The sequence below is a fragment of the Rhincodon typus genome, chromosome 8 (assembly GCF_021869965.1).
Source record: "Rhincodon typus isolate 14 chromosome 8, sRhiTyp1.1, whole genome shotgun sequence".
Classification (NCBI taxonomy): Eukaryota; Metazoa; Chordata; class Chondrichthyes; order Orectolobiformes; family Rhincodontidae; genus Rhincodon; species Rhincodon typus.
In genome coordinates, this window is record NC_063339.1 from 64,928,116 (window position 1) to 64,950,364 (window position 22,249).

Genomic DNA, 22,249 nt, shown 5'->3' on the forward strand with positions numbered 1-22,249 from the left:
TATATTTGGCAGACCTCTTCTTGGCTTGCAAATTCAAAACTCACCCTTTTTGATTAAGTATCCCTGAAATGGATCTTGAGGAAAAGACTCAAAAGACATTAGAACTGTTTTAATCTTGCCCATATCTTTTAAAGGGAGTTCTTTTCATGGATATATTATTTTTCAGACAAGATGTGATTGTTTTGCAGTCAATCTGCATTTATTTTGCATGATTTCGCTGGTCACTTGATTGATTAAGCTTGTGACTTGCTAATACTGAAGGAGAACTTTAGGACTATAATTGTGTTTCAATTCCTCTGGAATACCCTGCCTAAAACTGGAAGTGCATACTGATATGTATATGGTCTTGACTGCAAAGCTTCCTGAGGCTGAATACCCTGTGGAACTCACTTGCTAAGTTCATACATGAAGTCAAGTGGTTTAGTGACGTACTGAAAACTACTTGGATATGATGAGACTGTACTCCAGGAGAAATCAAGTTGGGAGTAAAACGTTGAAAGTAAACAGCAAGGGCAAGAGTCTTGATCCAAAGATGGTATTTTGAAATACTAGTGTGAATTTTTTTTTAATGTGTTTATCTTTTTGCAGTGAGTGATAGTTGCTTCAGGAACCTTGCAGAAGATAGAAGCGGGATAAACCTTAAAGACCTGGTCCAAGATCCTTCACTGTAAGTCTAACACAGGCAACATAAAAGTTCATGTGCAACTTAAGCAATTTGATATCAAATTTGGAATAATGATGAATATCTTCTTCAAAATAAGTCTAGCTTATTGTAATATAATTAAATGCTATTCTACTGAATAGGTATTTTCCATGTTTTTACTTTGTATGTAAAAACTTGGAGAGGTGACCTCAATAATTCTGTGGTGTCGTTCTCTGAGGACACAAAAAGAACTGTGAGCCCATAATTAACTTTAGGAATGCTGGAAAAGTGAATGGGCCATTTATCTTCCTAGTAACGTGAACAATGTCAGTGTCATTGAAAATATTTGCAGTGTTAAATTTCCTATTTGGATCAAGTGTCACCATATCTGAGAGAAAATAAATGAGCCAAAATATACTGATAAATTGTGAATAGATCATTCAAAGAAATATTGTTTGCAATTTAATTTTAAGTGACATTTTCATGCTGCTTTGTTTTTGTATAATGCAATAAGTAAAGCTGAAAAAACTGAGTCCAAGATTATGTTCCAGGATTTTGACACAGCAACAGTGATGGATCAGCAATAAATTTTCATGTCAGGATGGTGTGTGGCCTGGAGGAAAATTTACAGGTGGTGATGTTCCTATGTCTGTCTACTGTCTTTAAAGATGTTAAAGATTATTAACTTAGCATGATGAAAAGCAGGCGATTGGGCAGCGCTTTATGATTTACCAAACAAAAGTGAACAGTTGCACGCGGAAGGAATGACTTGGGAATAGCTCACTGCATTTCAATCTGTTTCATCCACAACTGGCACACAGTGGCAGCAGTGTGTACCATCTGTAATTTCTATTGCTAAAACTAACTAAATATCCTTTGACGGTGACTTTTAAATATGCAAGCAGCCAAAATGGATCCAAGCCACTCAGTGACACAGAAATCAGACACGCTTGTTTTGTGGATAGGGTTTATTAACTACACAGTCTTTCAGCTCTTTCCACCCATTTTATATCTACCAGTCATTTAATTAATCAATTAACCTTTAAGTCGATCTCGATTACTTTGATTTTCTTGAGTGTTGTTTGAAATGTTGACATATTCGAGAAGATCGCTTCTGAGAAGGTGTATGTGGAAGGGTATTTATTCCTTTTCTCTTTCTGCTTAACTCATCCTCAGTCATGCACTTACTGTTCAGGAAACTCCTGTGCTTTAAGGCTTTTGGCATTCAGCTGCCACTGCTTTGTTTTGCCATTACATGATAGTCTGTAGTTATGTTTCCTTTTCTATATCCCCCAGAGTGGAGCCCTGAGTCTGATGGAATGTGCTCTTCTTAAGCTGTCCACCACTCAGCCCTTATGCTTGCCTGCCTGAACTGACGACCTAAATAATCTCTTAACATTGAATCACTCAGTTCAGTGATGATTATAATGAGCATAAGAGAGCAGCTGCAAGTAGAAAGGATAACTTGGGAAATAGCTCACTGGATTTAAAGTGTGTGATCCAGCTAACGAGAACAACACAGTTTAATTTAGGTGTACCTCTTTCAAAAGAAGGATGCTTTTGATGCATCAGTAGCTCCTGACTGCATTGGATTGACTGTCCAGGAGCTTCTGCTACTTGGAGCATGTGTGAAGCCAACCTGTATGGTGTTCTTCTATCTATAATGGTTGCATTCTCATTAACAATGGAGTATGGGCTTCCTCAGGACATCGATGCAGCTCCTCTGGCAACAATCTGTTGGCTAACAGCATCTTTCAAGAAACTTATCCTGGGGCTATTCAGCCTGCACCACTCTCCCCAGTCTTAGTCTGGGCGATCAATCAAGTAGGCTTCAGTAGCCTAATGGATATCCTGCAGTCGACCAGCCCTTGGAACATTCGGCGTACTGTTCCCCAGTCTGTTGGCAAGGGGCACAGATAGGGAATGCAACACTTTTTGCTCTGCTTCAGAGTAACGAACAGCACATTGGAACCCATGAAATCCCTAGCACCACATAACGAGCTGGATCAAACTGGCTTTCTTAAGCCTGAGCTCTACAAAGGCAGTAGCCATAATCACCTTATGAGCCCATGACTGAAATACAGTAACTTTTCACTGAGGTGGAACCTTGTAGGAGCATAAGCATAGGTAAGAAAGCAATTAAAGTAGGTAGTTTGGGCACACACAAGGGTGGTAATTAGAACGTAAACATTCCTGTAAACAAATAAGCAGTCTTATGCACAGAGAGATCCCCTGGTAACTAATGCTCTTCAGTGTTAGTTAATGTAGTTATCAATGATGTAACTTGGACGCATAAAAGTCTACCTCAGATTGGAAACACGAGAGTGATGTTAGATTTGACAGTTAATGCAGGGCAGCAGGGAACATTCAGCTGAAATGCCCTGCAGTGAGCTGAAGATCTCAAGCTGCAGGCAAGTGGTGGACCTCTCCACTTTGTGACTCCCTTATTTCAAGCTGGCACACAAGACCAAAGTGTAATGGAAATTGAGGGCAAAGCAGGCTCAGACCTGCATGATATGTGACTGCTAATCAAGCACCATTTTTACATTAGTAGAGTTATGTGAAGGATCTGCAGAAAGAGAGAGAGAAAGAATTACATTTATAGCTCCTTCAGTATCCCAAGATGCTCCAAAGTACTTCACAGCCAATTAAGTATTTTTGAGTATAGTCACTATTGTACTGTAGGAAAGGCAGGAACCATTTTGTGCACAGCAAACTCCCATAAAAAGCAGTGTGGTAAAGATCACAGAATCTGTTTTTGTGATGTTGACTGAAGAATTTTCTTTATTTTGCTGAACTTGTCTGAGACATTTGTGACACCTCAGCTGGAGTATTGTGCGTAGTTCTGGATTATAGGAAAGATGTGAAAGCATTGGAGAGATTTACAAGGGGTAAATCGAGGGGTGAGAAACTTCAGTTATTAGGATAGGTTAGAGAAACTTGGGCTGCTTTCCTTGCAGAGAAGAAGAGTTCTGACAGAAGTCCTCAAAGTCATGGGGGTGGTTGAATACAGCAGATAAGGATAAACTGTTCCTCCTCGTAAAGAATCAAGAACAGTAGGGCACAGATTTGAAGTGATTTGTAAAATGAAGCAAATACGATTTGAGAAAATTTTATTTTCACAACACGACGAGTGGTTTAGGTCCAGAATGCACTGCCTGGTGGGGCAATGGAGGCAGGTTCAATTAAGAGGGTATTAGATGACGATTTAAATAGAAATAATGTGTAAGAGTAAGGGGAAAAGGGCAGGAGAATGGTGCTAAGTCATTTGGAGGGCTTATACAAACATGATAAGCTGAATGATTTCCTTTTGCACTGTATGCCTTCCGTGATTCTTTGAAACATCAGGGATAGCTCCGCTGCTGTTCTTTGAAATAGTGCCAAGTGATCTGTCACGTCTATTTGAGAGGGCAGACAGAGTCTTGTTAGTCATCTCATCTGGAAGGTAATATGTATCCAATTTGCATGACTGCACTAGGTTGTCAGCTGTGATTTCTGTGCTCAAGTTCTGGAACGGGATTTGAGGCCAGAGCTATCCGACTGGACCATAGGGCTGCTCTCTCATTAGAAAGAGAGGAATGGTGGTGAGTTAACCCGAGGGTCACCACACCTCAGGTAAGGGGCTAGGTTGAGAAAGTGGGACCTCCATGCTAACCTCAGCCACTGTGAGAGTTGAACCCACGTGTGATGTTACTCTGCAACACAAACAGTCGTCCAGCCACGTCAGCTAACCAACGCCCATGGCTACCAACTAAGCTGCAACTGATGCAAAGCACACGTCAGAGCACTGATTTTGGAGAAAGCTGCCGTCTGTGTGAACCTGACAGATCAGTCTTCCTAATTCCAGTTGTCCATGGAAGAAGTGATGAACATGATGAGTAGACGTGGCATATGTAAGACAGCATTGTGTTGCTGATGGCTTCTGATACAGCTTGGAAAGAGCCAGAGGAAAACAACTTCAGGGCTGCAGTGACCTTACTGAAACAGGGCAGTGCTACCCTAACTGTAACCATTGAATGTGCATTTTGTTGTTAAGAATGACAGAACTCTGAGTTTCCTTTGTTCCTCCCTGCGGTAGCCACACCCTTATCATATGTTCCATCCAGACTGCAATTATCAGAAGAAACCCCATGAAGAAAAGCATTCTCTATCCACAATCTCTTAAGTGTTTTAAAATAGGTTATGTAGCAAAAATGTGTACTTTTCAATAGGGGCAATTTTTTTCTTAAAATATGCCAACTGAAAGCAGGTGACGATCCACTTACCACTGTGACTTGCTGTCACCTGTCCCACGAGGCAGTCGATCAGTCAGTAATCCTCCAGGCCATTGAAAACCTTTTCCCAGGCCAGCCATAACCAGCTTGTGCCCAAAATGCCATCCACTCCTCCATCAGCTGCTGTGATGGTTCTGTCCTGCCCTGTGCTTCGCTCATCCATTGGTTGATTGCTGCACTTGGCTTGCCGGTCCCTCAGCTTCTTAGCGATTATGACCTTCTAATCCCTCATCCTCTGTCTGCCTCCACTCTTGATTTAGACTTTCTGCACTAGCTTGACTTCTTATTGGTGAGGCTTGAGTGTTCAAACCACTGATGAATGTCTTCACACCAATACATGTAATTTCTGGTCCTGTCACAGCCATCTGCCCCACCAGCTGGGAACGTTTAGACATTCATGTCATCCTTGCATACACAAACCCCCTCAGCTCCATTGATCACAGCTGATATTTGTCCTGGCATTTGCCTCAATCCATGTTTTTTTTTAATCAGCTATTTCCTCTCTGTTCCAGAACGTCTTCACCTCTTCCATTCTACCCACATTTCTTCAATTATCTCCAACTTTTAAACCTTCATTTTCTTATAAACTCTCCTCTACCCATGATCTGATCCTGTCTGCTTTCTTTTCACATGCTTTCACCCAGTCCCTTCTTGCCGCCTTCTTAAAGCCTTCTCTTCCCCACATCACAGCTTATTCTTTCATCCTCTCATCTTTCATGTCTCCCTCTTGCTTCTTTTTCCATCTGTTTTCACCACCTACAACTCCTCCTTTGCCCCATACCTGCTCCCTTTTCCTCTCTTCTACCCTATCAGGTCTCTCCTGATTGCTTCCTCTTCTTCCTCCAGCTTTCTCCACGTCTCTAATCCTACTTGAACCAAACACTGTGATTTCCCTGGCTTCTACAGCAGTGTCATTGACAATCAACTACATTGAAACAAAGGTGAAAACAGAACTTTTCAATCATTAAATTTTAGACTGTGGACAATTGGTTAAAATGGCAATTTTAACATCTGATGTCATGCACAGTGTGTTCGATTTTAGTGGCATCACACTCTGCCTTCTAATAATGACTGATGTTTGATTATTTTTTTTAAGAGTTTCTGTGGCAAGAATAAAACCAAACTTTCTGCATATTCGGGGGAGATGGCGAAAGAAAAATGACAGTCGTCTGTACAATTGGTCTTGGGAATTGGGATTTAACAGAATTATCATTTTATTTTTGAAACTAATAATCACTTTAAAGCTAATGTATTAGCTCTATTGCTGAAAAAAAGGATATCCTGTGGAAAGTTTTCATCTTGCACTTTTCAGGACAGGTGCAAGAATATTAAATTTCAAAGAGAACAGTGATTTATATTAGATGAGAAAAGAGTATTGATTGGTTCTGCAATGAAACACTCAAGACACATCATGGGAAGGTTATCAAATAATGTTTGGCACAAAGCTACAAAAGGATATATTAGACCAACTTATCAAAGGTTTTCTGAAAGAAGGTAAATGTTTATTTTTGTAATAGCAGCTTTCATAATCTCAGGACTCCCCAATGGGGTTTACAACTGTTGGCCTTTTAAGATGCAGCCACTTCTGCATAGCAGGAATTATATCATCCAAATTGCACTCAGCAACAAACAGCAACGTAACAGTGATCAATAATCTGTTTTGTTGAGGGATAAATCTTGGTCAGGACACCTCTTTATAAACCATTCGCAAATCTTCAGCTCTCTCTTGCCTGCTGTAATCAAATGCGAAAGCCAATATTGATCTCAGGGAAATACCATTAACACTTCTTCCTTGCTAAGCATTTTCACACCTTTAAGAAATTCACCAGGACTTGCATTCACTACCTCGACAGCATTCAAATATTAATGGAAATTATTTCTTCCCAAATGAGAATACAGAATATTGTTACTCCAGCACATTTCTGCTTGGAAGCAATATGACAGCTTTGGTGAGCAGTTCAAGACAAATCAATGAACTGTGTCTGTATTCTCTTCTGCAATAAGGTAGTGTAGCCACGATTAGTACAATTAACCTTGCTTGTTTACTGGAGGATTTGTTGAGTATTTTGCTGCATCTCCTGTCAAGTTCAGACCAAGGGAAATATCAAATAATATTTCTTGAAGGTGAAAAACCAGAAATAAATTGGTTCCTGAATCAAAAACATGATTTGGACAGCCCCAGTGTGCACCACATACCAACTGTGCTGACTGTTTTTGAAACATCTTACCTTTTCACAGATTATCTTTGGTGGCACGGTGACTCAGTGGTTAGAAGTGGTGTCTCACTGCACCAGTGACCTAGGTTTGATTCCACTTCTGGGTGACTGTGTGGAGTTTGCATATTCTCCTGGTGCCTGCCTGGGTTTCCGCCAGGTGCTCTGGATTCCTCCTGCAGTCCAAAGATGGGCAGGTTAGGTAGATTGGCCAGGCTAAATTGCCCATAGTGTCCAGGGATGTGCAGGCTAGACAGATGAGCCATTGAAAATGCAGGGTTGCAGGGGTTGGTTCTGGGTGGGATGCTCTTCGAAGGGTCAGTGTGGACTCGATGGGTCAAATAGCCTGCTTCTACACTGTAAGGATCCTATGATTACACTTTGGCAAACCCATGCTGAGGCAGACTCTGATGGATACATGTGGATTATACATAGATTTTGTCTACATTATGTTTGGTTGGTTTCTCTGTCAGGATACACTGTACATTTTTGTTGCATATCCTTAGTTGCTTCAGTGGTGGCCTTCTCACCGAACTTGTCCTTGTGCTGATTGTGCACCTACAATGAAGTATCCTGATGGTGGATCCAATGGTGATGAAGGAATGTTGATAAATCTCAGAGTCAGAGTGCTGTGGAGCTTTGGTGTGATAGTGGTCTGACAATACTGCTGAATTTTTTTCTGCTCATGAGGAGAGATTGCAGGACTACCAAAGCAAACTTAATCAAATCATGAGATGTGCAGCAGCAGGAATTTCTTGATGACAATGGTTGTGGAAATTGAACACAATCTCACAGTGAATTGAACCTTTTGATGCAGTTGTGATCATAGAGTCATACAGCACAGAAATAGATCCTTTGGTCCAACTCATCCATGCCAACCAAGTTTCCCAAACTAAACTAGTCCCAATTGCCTGTGTTTGGCCCATAGCCCTCTAAACCTTTCCTATTCATGTACCTGCCCAAATGTCTTTTAAATGTTGTAACTAACCAGGATCCAGCTATTCCTCTGGGAGTTCATTCAATATACTCACCACTCTCTGTGCAAATGACAAACAACAGTGGACCCTGTGGAACGCCACTGGTCACAAGTCTCCAGTTTTAAAAATAACCCTCACCACCAGCCTCTGTCTCATACCATCAAGCCAATTTTGTATCCAATTGACAAACTGTCTCTGAATCCTACGTGACCTAACTTCACTGATCAGTTTACCATGTGGAACCTTGTGAAAGGCTTTACTAAAATCTGTGTAGATAATGTCTGCTAATCTGCCCTCATCAATGTTCTTGGTTACATCCTCAAAAAACTCCAATTAAGTTTGTGAGACACAATTTCCCATGCACAAAGCTGTGCTGACTATCCCCAATCAGTCCTTGCCTTTTCAAATGCATGTAAGTCCCATTTCTCAGAATTCCCTCCGATAACTTACCCATCATTGATGTCAGACTCACTGGTCTACAGTTCCCAGGCATCTCTTCACAGCCTTTTCTTAAGTAAAGACGCACCAATAGCCACCCCCCAGTCGTCTGGTACCTCACCGTGACTATGGATGAAACAAATTCCTCTGCTATAGGGGCCCTGCAATTTCCTCCCTAACTTCCCATAAATCCTAGGAAGTTGATCAGGTCTTGGAGATTTATCCATCTTCATGTTTTTTTAAAGACCTCCAGCACCTCCTCTTCTGTAAAATGGACCGGTTGTAAGACATCAATATTTATTTCCCCGAGTTCCCTAGCCTCTATGTCTTTCTGCACAGTATAAACTGACCCAAAATATTCATTTAGTATCTCTCCCATCTCGTGTGGTTCCACACTTCGACGACCTTGTTGATCTTTAAGGGGCCCTATCCTTTCCCTAGTTATTCATTTACCCTTAATGTATGTGTAGAATCTCTTTGGATTTCCTGCCAAGGCTATCTACATCCCCTTTTTGCCATCCTGATTTCCCTCTTAAGAATATCCCTAAACCCCTTATATTCTTGATCCCAGTTCTCTATACCCTCCTCCTTATTGTTGACCAGAGCTTCAATATCTTTATTCATCCAGTGTTTCCAACTTCTACCAGCCTTCCCTTCACTCTCACAGGCCTCTGAACTCTTGTTATCTCACTTTTGAAAGCCTCCCACTTGCCAATCACCCCTTTACCTGTGAACAGACTAACTTAATTAACTTTTGAAAAAGGTTACTGTCTCATGACGTCAACATTTGCCTTACTCCAGTTAAGAATTTTAACTTGAATGGAAGGCCTATCTTTTTTCCATAACTATTTTAAAACTAATAGTATTATGATCATTGATACCAAAGCACTCCCCACTAACACGGCTGCAGAATCTCCTCTCTGAGCCCCTGTCCAAGCCCCTGTCCAGAGAGTCCCCTATAACAATTACTCTTTTGAACCTTGACAAACCCTGCTTACCAGAAGATTCATTGTTGGTGCCCATGATCTGACTGCCACTTCTATTTTCCTCTGAGAGACTATTCTTCCCAACAAAATGGTATATCTGTTTGTAAGAAAAATAGCCACAGGACACTCCTGCACTACCTTCCTACCTCTCCCAACAGTCACCCATCTTTCTGACTGAACCTGCAGTGTGATCACTTTTCTAAATGTATTTACCGTCACATTCTGTGCCTCCTGTATGCTCCTCAGTGACCCCAACTGCCCTTTCAGCTGGTCGAAATGGTCTGATATGAGATGGATCTAAACATACCTCCTGCAGACATAGTCTCCAGGGACAGTCTATTGTTCCCTAATCTCCCACACCTGACAGGAGGAGCATCCCAATCCATGGACTGCCATAATTGCCCCTTAAAATTTTGCTAATGTAACCTTGCCTAAAAAGACCCAGGCTTTTCTCATTTCTAGGTTATGTTGACTGCTTGCTGCTGACACACTTTCTGGGAGAACTTAAAGCCTTTATTCTATAAGACCTGAAAGAAGAAACTCTAAGTGCAACCTAAGAAAAAAACTAGCTATCCCTTACCCGTGGTTTTTAATTTTAAGCATGCAAAATCATTTGAACAAATGATAATTATCCTATACTTGAGCCTTGAAGATTGTGGAAAGTATTTGAAGGAATAAGAGTTTAATCAGCTGAGTTATTTAAATTCAATTATGTCATGTGGGTGTCTCTGGCTGAGTTAGCATTTGTTGCCCACCTGTAGTTGCCCTTGGGAAGGTGGTGGTGTGGTCCCTTCTTCCCTGCTCAGGATCACTGCTCCCTTTGGATTGTTGTAATACCACAACGTTGTTATGTATGGCAATCCAGGATTTTGACCCGGTAATATTGAAGAAACAGAAATCTAGATTCAAGTTTCTTTAATGTGGTGGAGATCAAGGATTTGGAATGTGTGGTCAAAGGAGCCTTGGTGCGTGGATGGTACACCCTGCTGCCACTGTGGTCATCAGTATTGGGAATGAATTTTGAAGATGGTGGATATAGCACCAAGCAAGCAACTGCTTTCTCCTGGGTGGAACTTTTTGAGAGTTGCTAGTATTTTATTCATCGAGACAAGTGGAGAGTATTCTGCACTCAGCACAGACGTAAACTATTTGATCCTATTGGTTTGTATTGATACTTAAGTGCCACGCAAATCTTTTCACTCCCAGTTCCATCTATCCTGTTCTTTTTCTTTTGGTTGTCTTGTTGTTAGGGCCATTCTATTTGTAGCTGTCCTGTTATGCCCTATCGCAAGTTGTTGATGGTTGAGGAGCTTGGCAATGAGGATGCTGCTAAAAATCAGTGAGAGGTTGGAATTTTCACTTCTACCTGTATGTGTTATAGCATTTTATAAATAGGAGCAGCCCAAAATATTTTGCTTTCAGTGGAACCACAATATACAGTCCAAGTAAGCTATTTACACATTATGTGTGGACTGATTAGATTTTTAGAAAAATTACAGTTGTTCCATTTGATAGTCTATTCTTAATACATTAAACTTCAGATTTGGTTTGTGTGAAAATGGTTTTTAAAAAAAACATAAGTATGTATTCTATAATTCTTTTCTCATTATTGAAAGTAGTGTGTTTTTTCAGTCTTATCAAAATGGGAGTTGATTTACTTGAACCTTAATTATTAGATAATTATTGAAATGATCGTCCGGAAAAATATATATTTTAAATGTTTACTGGGCCAGGTATAGATCATTGAAACTCTCTAATTAATAGAAATAGTAAATTTGAGTCACTGAATTAGTCATAAATAATATTTTATTAGATGTTTATCTATTTTTTATTGTCCATCGTATTATATATTGAAGATTGTGAAACAAAATGCACAAAGCTTAAAGTATTTTAATGTATCATGTCTGGTCAAAATGACTGCTAGAAGGCCTCCTTTCTATTTAAACAAAAATAAAATACTGAGAATATTAGAAATCCAAAATAAAGAACACAAATTGCTGGAAAAGCTAATTAGATCAGTCAGCCTGCATAGAGGGAAACACAGTTAATGTTTCAGATTGAATGGCCTGTCATCAGAACTCTCCTCCAGAAATGTCAGTCTGCGTTGAAGTTCTGCTCTTCTTTCTGACAGGATTTCCATCAGAAATAGATTGTCTCTTCTACCTTTGCTTTCTCTTTCCTATTGATCTATTTATCTGTTGATCAGATAATTTGAAAAAAAAAATCCACTTCCAAAGCTAGATTTCCTCCCTCAGCAATAGTTTCCTGTTTCAATATATTCCTTGGTTAAGTTGAAATCAACTTAAAGTCCACCATTCTACTTATGATTACTCATGCTTTCAGCCGTTCAGAACTCCTCAAACCATTGTTCTGAGGAAGGGTCACCGGACCCGAAACGTTAACTCTGTTTTCTCCTCCACAGATGCTGCCAGACCTGCTGAGCTTTTCCAGCAACTTTGTTTTTGTTCCTCAAACCATTGTTCTTGCTGCATCCTAAGATGCTTTGTCAATGTCACACGCCAACACATACTCTAATGCACTCCCAAATCTTAATGCCACAGATTAGATTATTTTAAATAAGCTGTCAACCAAGAGAACCCCAACTTTTTTCACTAAAACACAAACAGAATTTGCACATGTTAACATTTAATATTTAAGAATTGTGAGCTATATTTCTCCACAGTCACTAACTCTAGCAAAACAAATTTAAGAAAAAGCAGGAAATAATGTAATAGACTGTCGTCGTTTAGCATATTTTCAGTTTTGGGGTGTAAGTTTGTCTTGGGCAGCAAGGCAAAATTGTCAGCAATCCATTAATAGCCCAGATTTGCCAGAATTTCCTTTCCTTTTATGTGAATGGAGGATACAATAGAGGACACGCGAATGGAGTAAAATAAGGTTTGCAATGGACAGCACCTATTTTCTTAAAAAAAAGGCAGACATGCCAAAATTTGTTGAATGATAAATGATGATCAGAGAGCATGTTAAATGTAAGTATTTTGTCACATCTATGATATATTTATTTTTTATTGTCAGATAGGTCATTGGTTATTATTAAAATTACATTTCCTTCATCCCAGTGATGTTAAACCTTTTTTTTTGATATCCACGTCATATTGCCTCAGATTTATCTGGAGAATCCTCTCAAGGCAGAAATCCATTTTATGGCTTTGTGGTAAGAAAGTGTGGACTAGATGTTTGGAAAGCAATCCGATCACCTGATGGATGAAGGATGTGAATATATTATCCACACATTTGCAGATGACACAAAAATAGGTGGAAAGGCAAGTGGTGAGGATGAATCACAAGTCTGGAGGGCAATAGAGACAGGTTAAGCAAGTGGGCAAAACTTGGCAGGTGGAATATAATGTGGGATATTGTGAGATCATGTACTTTGGCAGAAAGAAGAGTATCTGAAGACTATTTAAATGGAGTGAAACTAGACAAAACTACAGCACAGAGCGGTTTAGGATTCCTCGTGCATAAATCACAGAAAGCTGGCATCCGAGTTCAGCAGGTAGGGAAAGCAAATGGAGTATAAAAATAGGGAGGTCTTGCTAAAACTATACAAGGCACGAATCAGACCATAGCTGGAATATTGTGAACAGTTTTAGGCCACTTCTCTCGAGAAAGATATATTGACATTGGAGGCAGTTGAGAGAAGGTTCATGAGGCTGATCCCGAGTATGGAAGGACTGTCTTATGAGGAGAGTTTGAGTCAGTTGGACCTGCACTCAATGGAGTATAAAAGAATGAGAGCCAACCTGACTGAAACATAGAAAATCTTTTAAGAGACTTTACAGGGTAGATGTAGAGATGTGGCTTCCCTTTTTGGGAGAGTCTAGGACGAAGGGCCATAATCTTAGTGTTGGGGGTCGGAACTTTATGACAGAGATGAAGAGGAATTTCTTCTCTCAGAGGGCAGTGAATCTGTGGAATTCTTTACCACAGGACTGTCAAGGCTGATTAATTATATTCAGGCATAGACAGATAGAGCGAGACAGATTTTTAATGAGAAAGGGAATCAAGGGTTTTTGAGGGAGGTGGAGTTATCAGATCAGCCATGGTATTACTAATTGGTGGACCAGTCTTGATGGGCTGAACGGCCTGTGTCTGCTTCTGTGTCTCATGTTCTTACTACACTCTAATTCGGATCTAAAAGGTACTTTACTGATTTTCCTGCCATCCTAGGAACCCTAGCTCATATTGTAAAGATAAACTTTTGACAAATATTTTATCCTTTTGTCACCATATGCAGTAATGATGCAGTTTGCATCTAAGCATTGCTGTAAAAGTGTTGTGTTGTTTTTGTGTACTGACTTTTAATAGAAATTATGTGGCTGTTCCATCTACACTTCCCTCCTCACTGGTATAATATTTTTACAAGAGTTGCTGGTGTCAGTAATTTTGCTTTTAAAAAGAAGCTGTGTTATTTCTTGGTACCAGCTGGTCGAATGGAATTTGGTATGTGGCTGAGGCAGGTGGGTACTCGAGATATTACCTTATTGTAACTCAATGTCAATCATACAAACTTTGCCATTATATCTTTCCCTTGTGGATGTTTACATCATCTGTTAAGTACTTATAGATATTTCAGAACAGTAGCTCATCATACAATTGATTATTTCTTTAATTAAGCTTCTATTTGTAAATTCAAACAGCGTTGCACTTGTGTACCAAGCTTGGGATATAACTTTTTTCCTGCTGCTTTGTTACGATTTCTTGGAAGTAATTAACCACAAATCACCTTCAGTGCAGTACAGATGTGTGAAAGAAATGTCTTACATTTCTCTTTTCTCAGGTACTACTTGTGTGGCAAAACAGGTTTTCTGAATTTCTCCCTGATACATTTATTCAAAATTGATTTTAAATATTTGCAATGCGAAATGCTAGCGAATCTCACAGCCAGGGAACTCTGCAGAGAGAAGAGTACCCAAGGGATGAAAAGCGATAACAAGAGAGTAAGAAAGAAGAGATGAGATGGAAAAAATATTAGCATCATCCATCTGCGCTCTCTTAACTATGTAACAAAAATTTGTTGCTATTTTTTAAAGAAGTTTCGATTTTTGCTTGGGTAAGGCTGAGAGCTGAAATATCTCCTGTCAAGGCTTTTGCAAAGTTAACATCTCCGTCTGTTGCAGCAGAGCTATTCAAGTTAACAATGCAAGACGAGTATGTTAGACTTGTTCGAGTATTTAAGGAAACTAGATTTTTTTTCATATCTTTCTAAACAATTGATGAAAGCTACATCAGCATCAATTACATGCTTACCTTTCTCTCTGTTCAGAAATAAAAATGGCATTAGATTGATCTCACTATATTTGTGACCTTCTGTTAATATGGGGAATACAAAAGAGTAACTGCGAAGTCAATAAAATATGAATCAAGAGACAACAAGGTGCAGGGCTGGATGAACACAGCAGGCCAAGCAGCATCATGGGAGCAGATGAATCAAGTTCATTTCCAGGCAGGTTAATTAGGGGTCATTTCAACTTTTATAAGTGGTTGTAAAATGGACAGTAACAATTTAACCCCACAATTTCACACCACACTTGATTTTATTTTTCACTGAAGTTAGTCATTGCTTTTTTTTAATTTCAGAACATCAAAATGAGCCCAGTTAACTTAAAAGTTCCAGCATGAACTGTGACTGTTGAAAAATATCTGTATGTCATTTTAAACTAACAGTATCTCTGAACATTAAAATCAACCCCTTTGAAACCAGTTCAGATTTGGGGGGTAAAATTCAACCTTGGTACAGTTGCAAAAGAAATTGTCTGTAGTTTTTCACATCCTACTCAATTTTGTTGTCTGTTGAAATTATGGCATGGGAAATCAGGCAGGATATGTCACAAACCATTGCTGCTTATCTTGCTAAAATTGAATGTTATTTCTACGTTATTTAGGTTGAAAGCTCCCATTACAGCTCTGAGGCAGGTCCTACCTTTTGAATGAAATGTTAAACCATGACTCCATTATAGAAAGACAGAAGAGATTTCATGGCACTATTTTTATTCAACTAAAACCATGACAACATATTATCTATTCGTAAATGACATTGGTGCTTATAGAAGGTTGTGCATCCACCAAATCCCCTCAAACCGTACTCTGCCTTTTTAACTTCATATTCTTGGAATTTGTTAGCTGGTGGAGCATGTTATCTTTACTGGCAGTGCAGACTGTCAGATCACCAATAAGCCCAAACTTAGAAGCGACATCAGTCCGTATCAAAGACAGCACCGGATAATAGGCACAAATAGGAATTTTGTAACATTTCTGCATATTCAAAATAATGAATAACATTCAGTGTCATTTTTGCGCCAATGTTCCATGAGTAGTTTCAAAAACAGAAGTTGCTGGAAAAGCTCAGCAGGTCTGTGAAGAAAACAGTCAGAGTTAATGTTTGGGGTCCGGTGACCCTTCCTCAGAAACTGATGGTAGCTGAGTAAACGTCGTTTTGTATGCAGAAAATAGGGAGGGGGATGGGGTAGGGATCAAACGATAGGATGAAGGATAGAGCCCGAAGAGAGAGAAAAGCAGTTGGATAGACAAAGGAGTTGAAAATGATTTGGCTAGGAGGGTTAATAGCTGTTAATGGCGACTGTTAGTAACTAACAACAGGTAGTGTAATGGCAGGCTATGTGATAACAAGGCCTGGTGTGTGGATAGGGGTCTGGACATGGGAGAGTTTAGGCCCTAAGTAGTTTGCTCAGTCATTGGGGAAGTAATGAATGCAAGTGTAAAGGTTAATCAAATAATGGGGTATTCAGTGACAGGTCAACAAGAAATTTGCTAAACCTCCATTTTCCCTGCATTTAGACTGGCACAAGTAAATAGGAACATGAATGAAAATTGGCATTAAAGTGGCAAGCATTCAGCAGTTCAGTCAGCATCTTTGGAGAGGGCAAAGGGTTAATATTTGGGGTCAAGAACTTTGGTCAGATTTGAAGTAGTTTGAGATATGACAGTTTATTAACAATTCCACAACTAAGGAAAGGAGAGAAGGGAAGAAAAGAAGGATGAAAGGCAAAAGTGTTTGGTTGCCCAAAGGCTATGAGACAAGTAAAGATTCAACAGATACGTCTAAAGAAAGAGTGAATAGAAACAGCAGAACCATGACAGTGTCTTCTGTCTCGTCAAAGTAGGATCAATTAATTGAATTCACTGTCCAGAAATAATAATGAAGTGCTATTCCATGAGCTTGCATTGATCTTCATTGGAACAATTTAGGGAGCTGAGGACAGAAAGGCCAGTATCGGGCAGGGAGTTAAATTGAAAAGCAGCCAGAAACTCCAGGTCACATTTGCAGACTGGACAGAGATGGTCAAGAAAGTGATCACCTAATCTGTATTTGGTCTCTCCAGTGTCGAGAAGACCACAGCATGAGCAATCATTGCGTATACTAAATTGAAAGAGGTACAACTAAATCACTGGTTCACTTAGAAGGTTTGTGGTAAAGAGGTAAGTGCTGCGGAAAAGTTAGGAGTTCTAGGGAGTGATTGAAGAATGGATAAGAGTGTTGAGGAGTGAACTTTGAAATGCTGAAAGGTGAGAAAGATATGTTTTACATTGGAGGTGATAAATGGTGGAAGATGATCTATTGAATGCAGAAGTGGAGTGGTGTGTTAGTTGAGGACAAGAGGAATCTGCCATGGCTTTAGAAGGAAGGGGCTGGGGGCTAGCGGCAATTTGGGAAAAGGTATGAATGTTATGAAGGGTCCTTTCAACTTTGGTGAGGGGAAATTTCCAGATGAGGAGAAAGGAAGATGTCAGAAGCTGCCTTGCCAGAATGGTTGTGACAGAAAGTAAGACTGAGACAACGGAATAGAGTGCTATCTGAAAGAGAGAGAACCTGGGATCAAGGTGCCTGTAGAACAAAAACAAAAGAACAAGAGAGAAGTACGGCACAGGAACAGGCCTTTCGACACTCCAGACCCGTGCTGATCATCAAGCCCTGACTAAACTAAAAAACAAACCTTCTGCCCTTATTCGATTCATATCCCTTTATTCCCTCCCTATTCATGTAACCATCCAGATGCCTCTTAAATGTTGTCAATGTGCCTGCTTCCATCACCTCCACTGGCAGTGCATTCAGGTTCCTACCACTCGCTGCGTGAAAAACGTTCCTTGCACGTCTCCCTTAAACTTTTGCCCTTTCACCTTGAACCTGTGCCCCCTTGTAATTGAAACTTCAACCCTTGGAAAAAGCCTCTGACTATCCATTCTATCTATGCTTCTCATAATTTTGTAGACCTCTATCAGGTCTCCTCTCAGCTGCCGTCTTTCCAATGAAAACAATCCTAGTCTTTTTAACCTTTCCTCATAGCCAATGCTTTGGAGACCAGGCAACATCATGGTGAACCTTCTCTGCACTTTCTTCAAAGCTTCCACGTCCTTCTGGTAATGTGGCGACCAAAACTGTACACAGTACTCCAAATGCAGCCTAACAAGGGTTTTATATCGCTACAACGTGGTTTGCCAACTCTTGTACTTCATGACCCGGCCGATGAAAGCAAGCATGCCATATGTCTTCTTAATCACCTTGGCCACCTGTGTTGTCACTTTTAGGGAACTGTGAACCTGCACACCCAGATCTGTCTGTATGTTAATATTCCTAAGGGTTCTGCCATGTACAGTATAATTCATGCCTAAATTTGATCCACCAAAATGCATCACCTCGCATTTGTCTGGATTAAACTCCATCTGCCATTTCTGTGCCCAAGTCACCAGTCTCTCTATATCTTGTTGTATCCTTTCAAAATCATCGGCACAATCAGCAACTCCACCAATCTTTGTGTCATCTGCAAACTTACTAATCAGACCGCCCACGTTTTCCTCCATATCATTTACACGTACTACAAACAGCAGAGAACCGAAGACTGTTCCCTGTGGAACACCATTAGTTACCAGTCTCCATTCTTAAAAACACCTTTCCACCACTACCCTCTGTCTTCTATGACCAAGCCAGTTTTGTATCCATCTAGCCAGTCCACAAATCCCATGCGATTTTAGTTTTGAACTGATCTGCCATGTGGGACATAGTTTATATGGACTTTAGCAAGGCATTTGACAATGTCCACAACTCTTCCCTTATCAATTATCTTTGTCACTACTTCAAAAAATTCGATCAGGTTGGTGAGACGTGACTTTCCACGTACAAAACCATGCTGGCCTGTCGCTAGCTCATCCATTTTCTTCCAACTGTACTTATATCCTGTCCCTCAGTAACTTCTCCAAGAGCTTCCCCACTACAGATGTCAGACTCACCAGCCTATAATTTCCTGGATTATCCCTGCTTCCTTTCTTAAATAAGGGGACAACATTGGTTAATCTCCAGTCCTCTGGAACCTCAACTTTGGTCAAAGAGGATGTGAAGATATCTGCTAATGCCCCAACTATTTCTTCCCTTGTCTCTCGCAGCAACCTGGGATAGATCCCATCTGGTCCTGGGGACTTGTCTACCGTAATGCAACTTAAGACACCCGAAACTTTCACCTTTAACATATTGACATTCTCTGGAGTATTCACACACTCATCCCTGACCTCAGCATCAGTCATGTCCTTCTCCTTGGTGAATACTGATACAAAGTTCTCAATAAAGATCTCTCCCACTTCCTGTGGCTCCACGCATAACTTCCCCCCTTTGTCCTTGAGGGGACAAAATCCCTTTCCCTTGCTACCCTCTTTCTTCTAATATATGCATATAGCTCCATGGGTTTAGAGTTGTTGGAGAAGCCCTTAAAGGAAAGGGCTAGAGATGGACCACATGAAAGTGAGAAAGGGATGGAAGCAAAACTGAGTAAATTCCTCAGCCAGAAAACACATGACAGTCAGTCAATATGACATTTTATAAATTCCTACTTTAGAAACAAAACCAGTCAGACTCCAAACCAGAACACAGATTCTAAACAAGGCCTCACACCTAACAAGGATTGTCTGACCTAAATATAACCTCTTCTTTACACTGATAAAACCTTTAGTTCTCTCAGGACAGTGACTTGAAAGGAATTTGGAGATTTACATATTCATATTAATCAATTAAAACCTTCTAACTGACTAAAGACTTAACAGCATCTAAGGTTTGTTTAATGCATCCTCATCAGTGGTGTGATCTTTTGATCTTTTACTTATAAATTCTGTGTCTGATACTACCTCTGTCACTAACACCTGAAGAAGGAGAGAGGCTCCGAAAGGGTGTGTTTTCAAATAAACCTGTTGGACTATAAGCTGGTGTCGTGTGATTTCTGACCTTGTCCATCCCAGTCTAACACCAGCACCTCCACATCATAAATTTCTTTGTGTAAGTGAAAGCAGGAAGCAATGCTGATGCTGTACAGTTATCAGTGTACTGAGAAAACAACATAAAATGGAAGGATCCATAAAATGGGAGGACCCGAGTAGAATTACAAAAAAGAATGTTCATCACATGTCTTTCTAATTTTAGTTTGTTCCCTGGTGTAAATTTCTATAATATGTTCACGGCATTGCATTGAAAGATACCAAAGCAAAATTGTGGCTAAAAATTATTTGCTTCTGTTCCACAAAGTAAAGCCAACATCTGGTCATTTGCTGCTTTTTTTTAATATTTTGGAACTCCTCATTGAAACATAAGGAAACAAAATATGCTGTGATCAGCAATAAATGTAATTGTACAAGTTGATCTCCTTTCGACATATCTTACAGGAAATGTTATACAAGGGCAATGTTTACCACTAATTACAGCTGTGTGGAAACTGGCTTATTCTTTAAGGCGATGAAGTCCAAGCAATCAAGTCACACGCTGCCTAAAGGGAAAGAAATTGAATAGTACCTTTTAAAAAGGAATGATATGAACAATGATAGCTGTGAAAATATTTATTTAGGCATTTAACATAGTAAAATGTCCTAAAGAGCTTCACTGGACTAATATAATGTAAAATTTAATAACATGATGAAGTACAAGGACAGATGGCCAAAGTCATAAATTTTAAGCAGCCTCTGAAAGGAGAGATGGCAACACCTATGGCCTCCATGTAATGACCAAGGCTGGAGGAGCGCACTGTCATGCTCGTCCCACTGTTCCATGGGTCACAACATGAATGATAGAACTTTTTTACAGTTAAGAAAATGGCCAATTAAGTACCATATCTATGCCACTCTAAACAAAACAATTAACCATATTTATTGATAAACACAATTATTATCAAAACAATAAGAATGCAATAATTGGTTAATGTACACAGCCAGTAATATAGAAGCATAAATACGTATCCCTGTAAATATCCTTAACACACATGCAGATGCATACTCTTCAGGAAAAGAATTTTTTAAAAAATTCTGCAGAGATTTACTTTCTGAAAGAAAAACACTTGAGCCTTGAAAATGATAGAACCAAGTGTAGAATGTTCTGGAATCTATTGTTCTGCTGTTCTGACACAGGTGGTCAAGTCACTAATTGTGCATGGTTGTCTCTGAAGTCTTGCAGCTTGCAAAGGAAATAACGTCTTGCGATGTTTCTTGAATCACTTCTGCTGAAAGAACACAAAGGTTTCAGTGTGAACTGAGGGTTTTTTCCGGAAATGAGAGCGATCACCTGGGCAGCCTGACCTTAGGAAGTTCGTCTCCAACTCAGTTTGTTCTTCGTGGCTTCCCTACAACTCAACCAGGTTATAAAAGAAGCACCTCTCGAAGCTAATTACTGTTCAACAGTCGACAGCAAATCAAGCGATTCTCAGTAGTCATGTGATATATAGGAAGCCTCCTGAGAAAAAGACACACTATGTCCATAGTTAACTTTCAATAACCTCTTTTTTTAAAAAAAAATCTCCAGCTGTTTCCAAAAAGAACGTGAAATAAATCCATTTTCTACAATTTATCAAAACCTAAGTCCCTCAAACTATATTCAGTACAATACATCTTCATAACATTAGAGAAGGAATTTCAGAGCTTGGCGGCAGAAGGCACAGCCACGAATGGTGGAACAATTAAAATCAGTCATGCACTAAAGGAGAGGTTTGAAAACAACAAGAGAACTTTTAAAAATGTAATGTTGCCTGTTGGAATATAATATAGATCTGGAAATAAAAGGAAACGGTGAATTAGTCGTGATACCAATTAGTATTCGGGCAGCAAAGTTTTGAGTGAGCATGAATTTTCTCAGGTGTATGAATCAAACAGGAGGTTGAAACAGGAATGTGAAAGATAACAAAGGGAAGGCTGGTGTTTCATCAGCAGGTGAACTCAGTTGGTCAGAAACAGCGATGGTGCAGAAATGGAAGCAAGTGACGCTGGTGATGGAACGGGTAAGTGGTGAGAAGCTCATCCCGGAGTCTTCGGATGTTTTTGTTTGTAAGATTCCTTTTCAAATGGATTAGTAGTCATGGACAACTCCAATCTAAACTATAATTTTGTATTGAAGACTATTTTGACGGGCATAGGAACTGTTAAATTTAATAACGACTTATAACATGTTCCTGCACTTCATACCAGTTCAGTGAATTTTTATTCCAGTCCCAACACAATCAGCAGAAATCAGGAGACAGTGAGATGGTTATTTATATTGTTGATCTCAATGTTACTGTTGTCATTTCTTCTTGGATGTTGCCTTCTTTACGTTTGACATTCATACTGCCTGCCAGCCTTGCACCAAGTCACCCTCTAACCATTGCTCATTCATTTACACTGAACCTCATTATTTCATTATTCATCAGGTGTAAAGATAAAATCAGATAAACTGAAG

At 39.8% G+C, this 22,249-nt stretch overlaps 1 protein-coding gene across 1 annotated transcript in view; it reads left to right on the forward strand.

The window, feature by feature from the left end:
* The first annotated feature begins 591 nt into the window (after positions 1 to 591).
* The window catches only part of LOC109914904 (gephyrin-like), a 161,883-nt gene continuing 140,225 nt past the window's right edge, over positions 592 to 22,249 (forward strand). The window contains exon 1 of the mRNA XM_048600442.1: positions 592 to 667. The gene's annotated coding sequence lies outside the window, so the exon portion shown is untranslated. The remainder of the gene's footprint in view (positions 668 to 22,249) is intronic.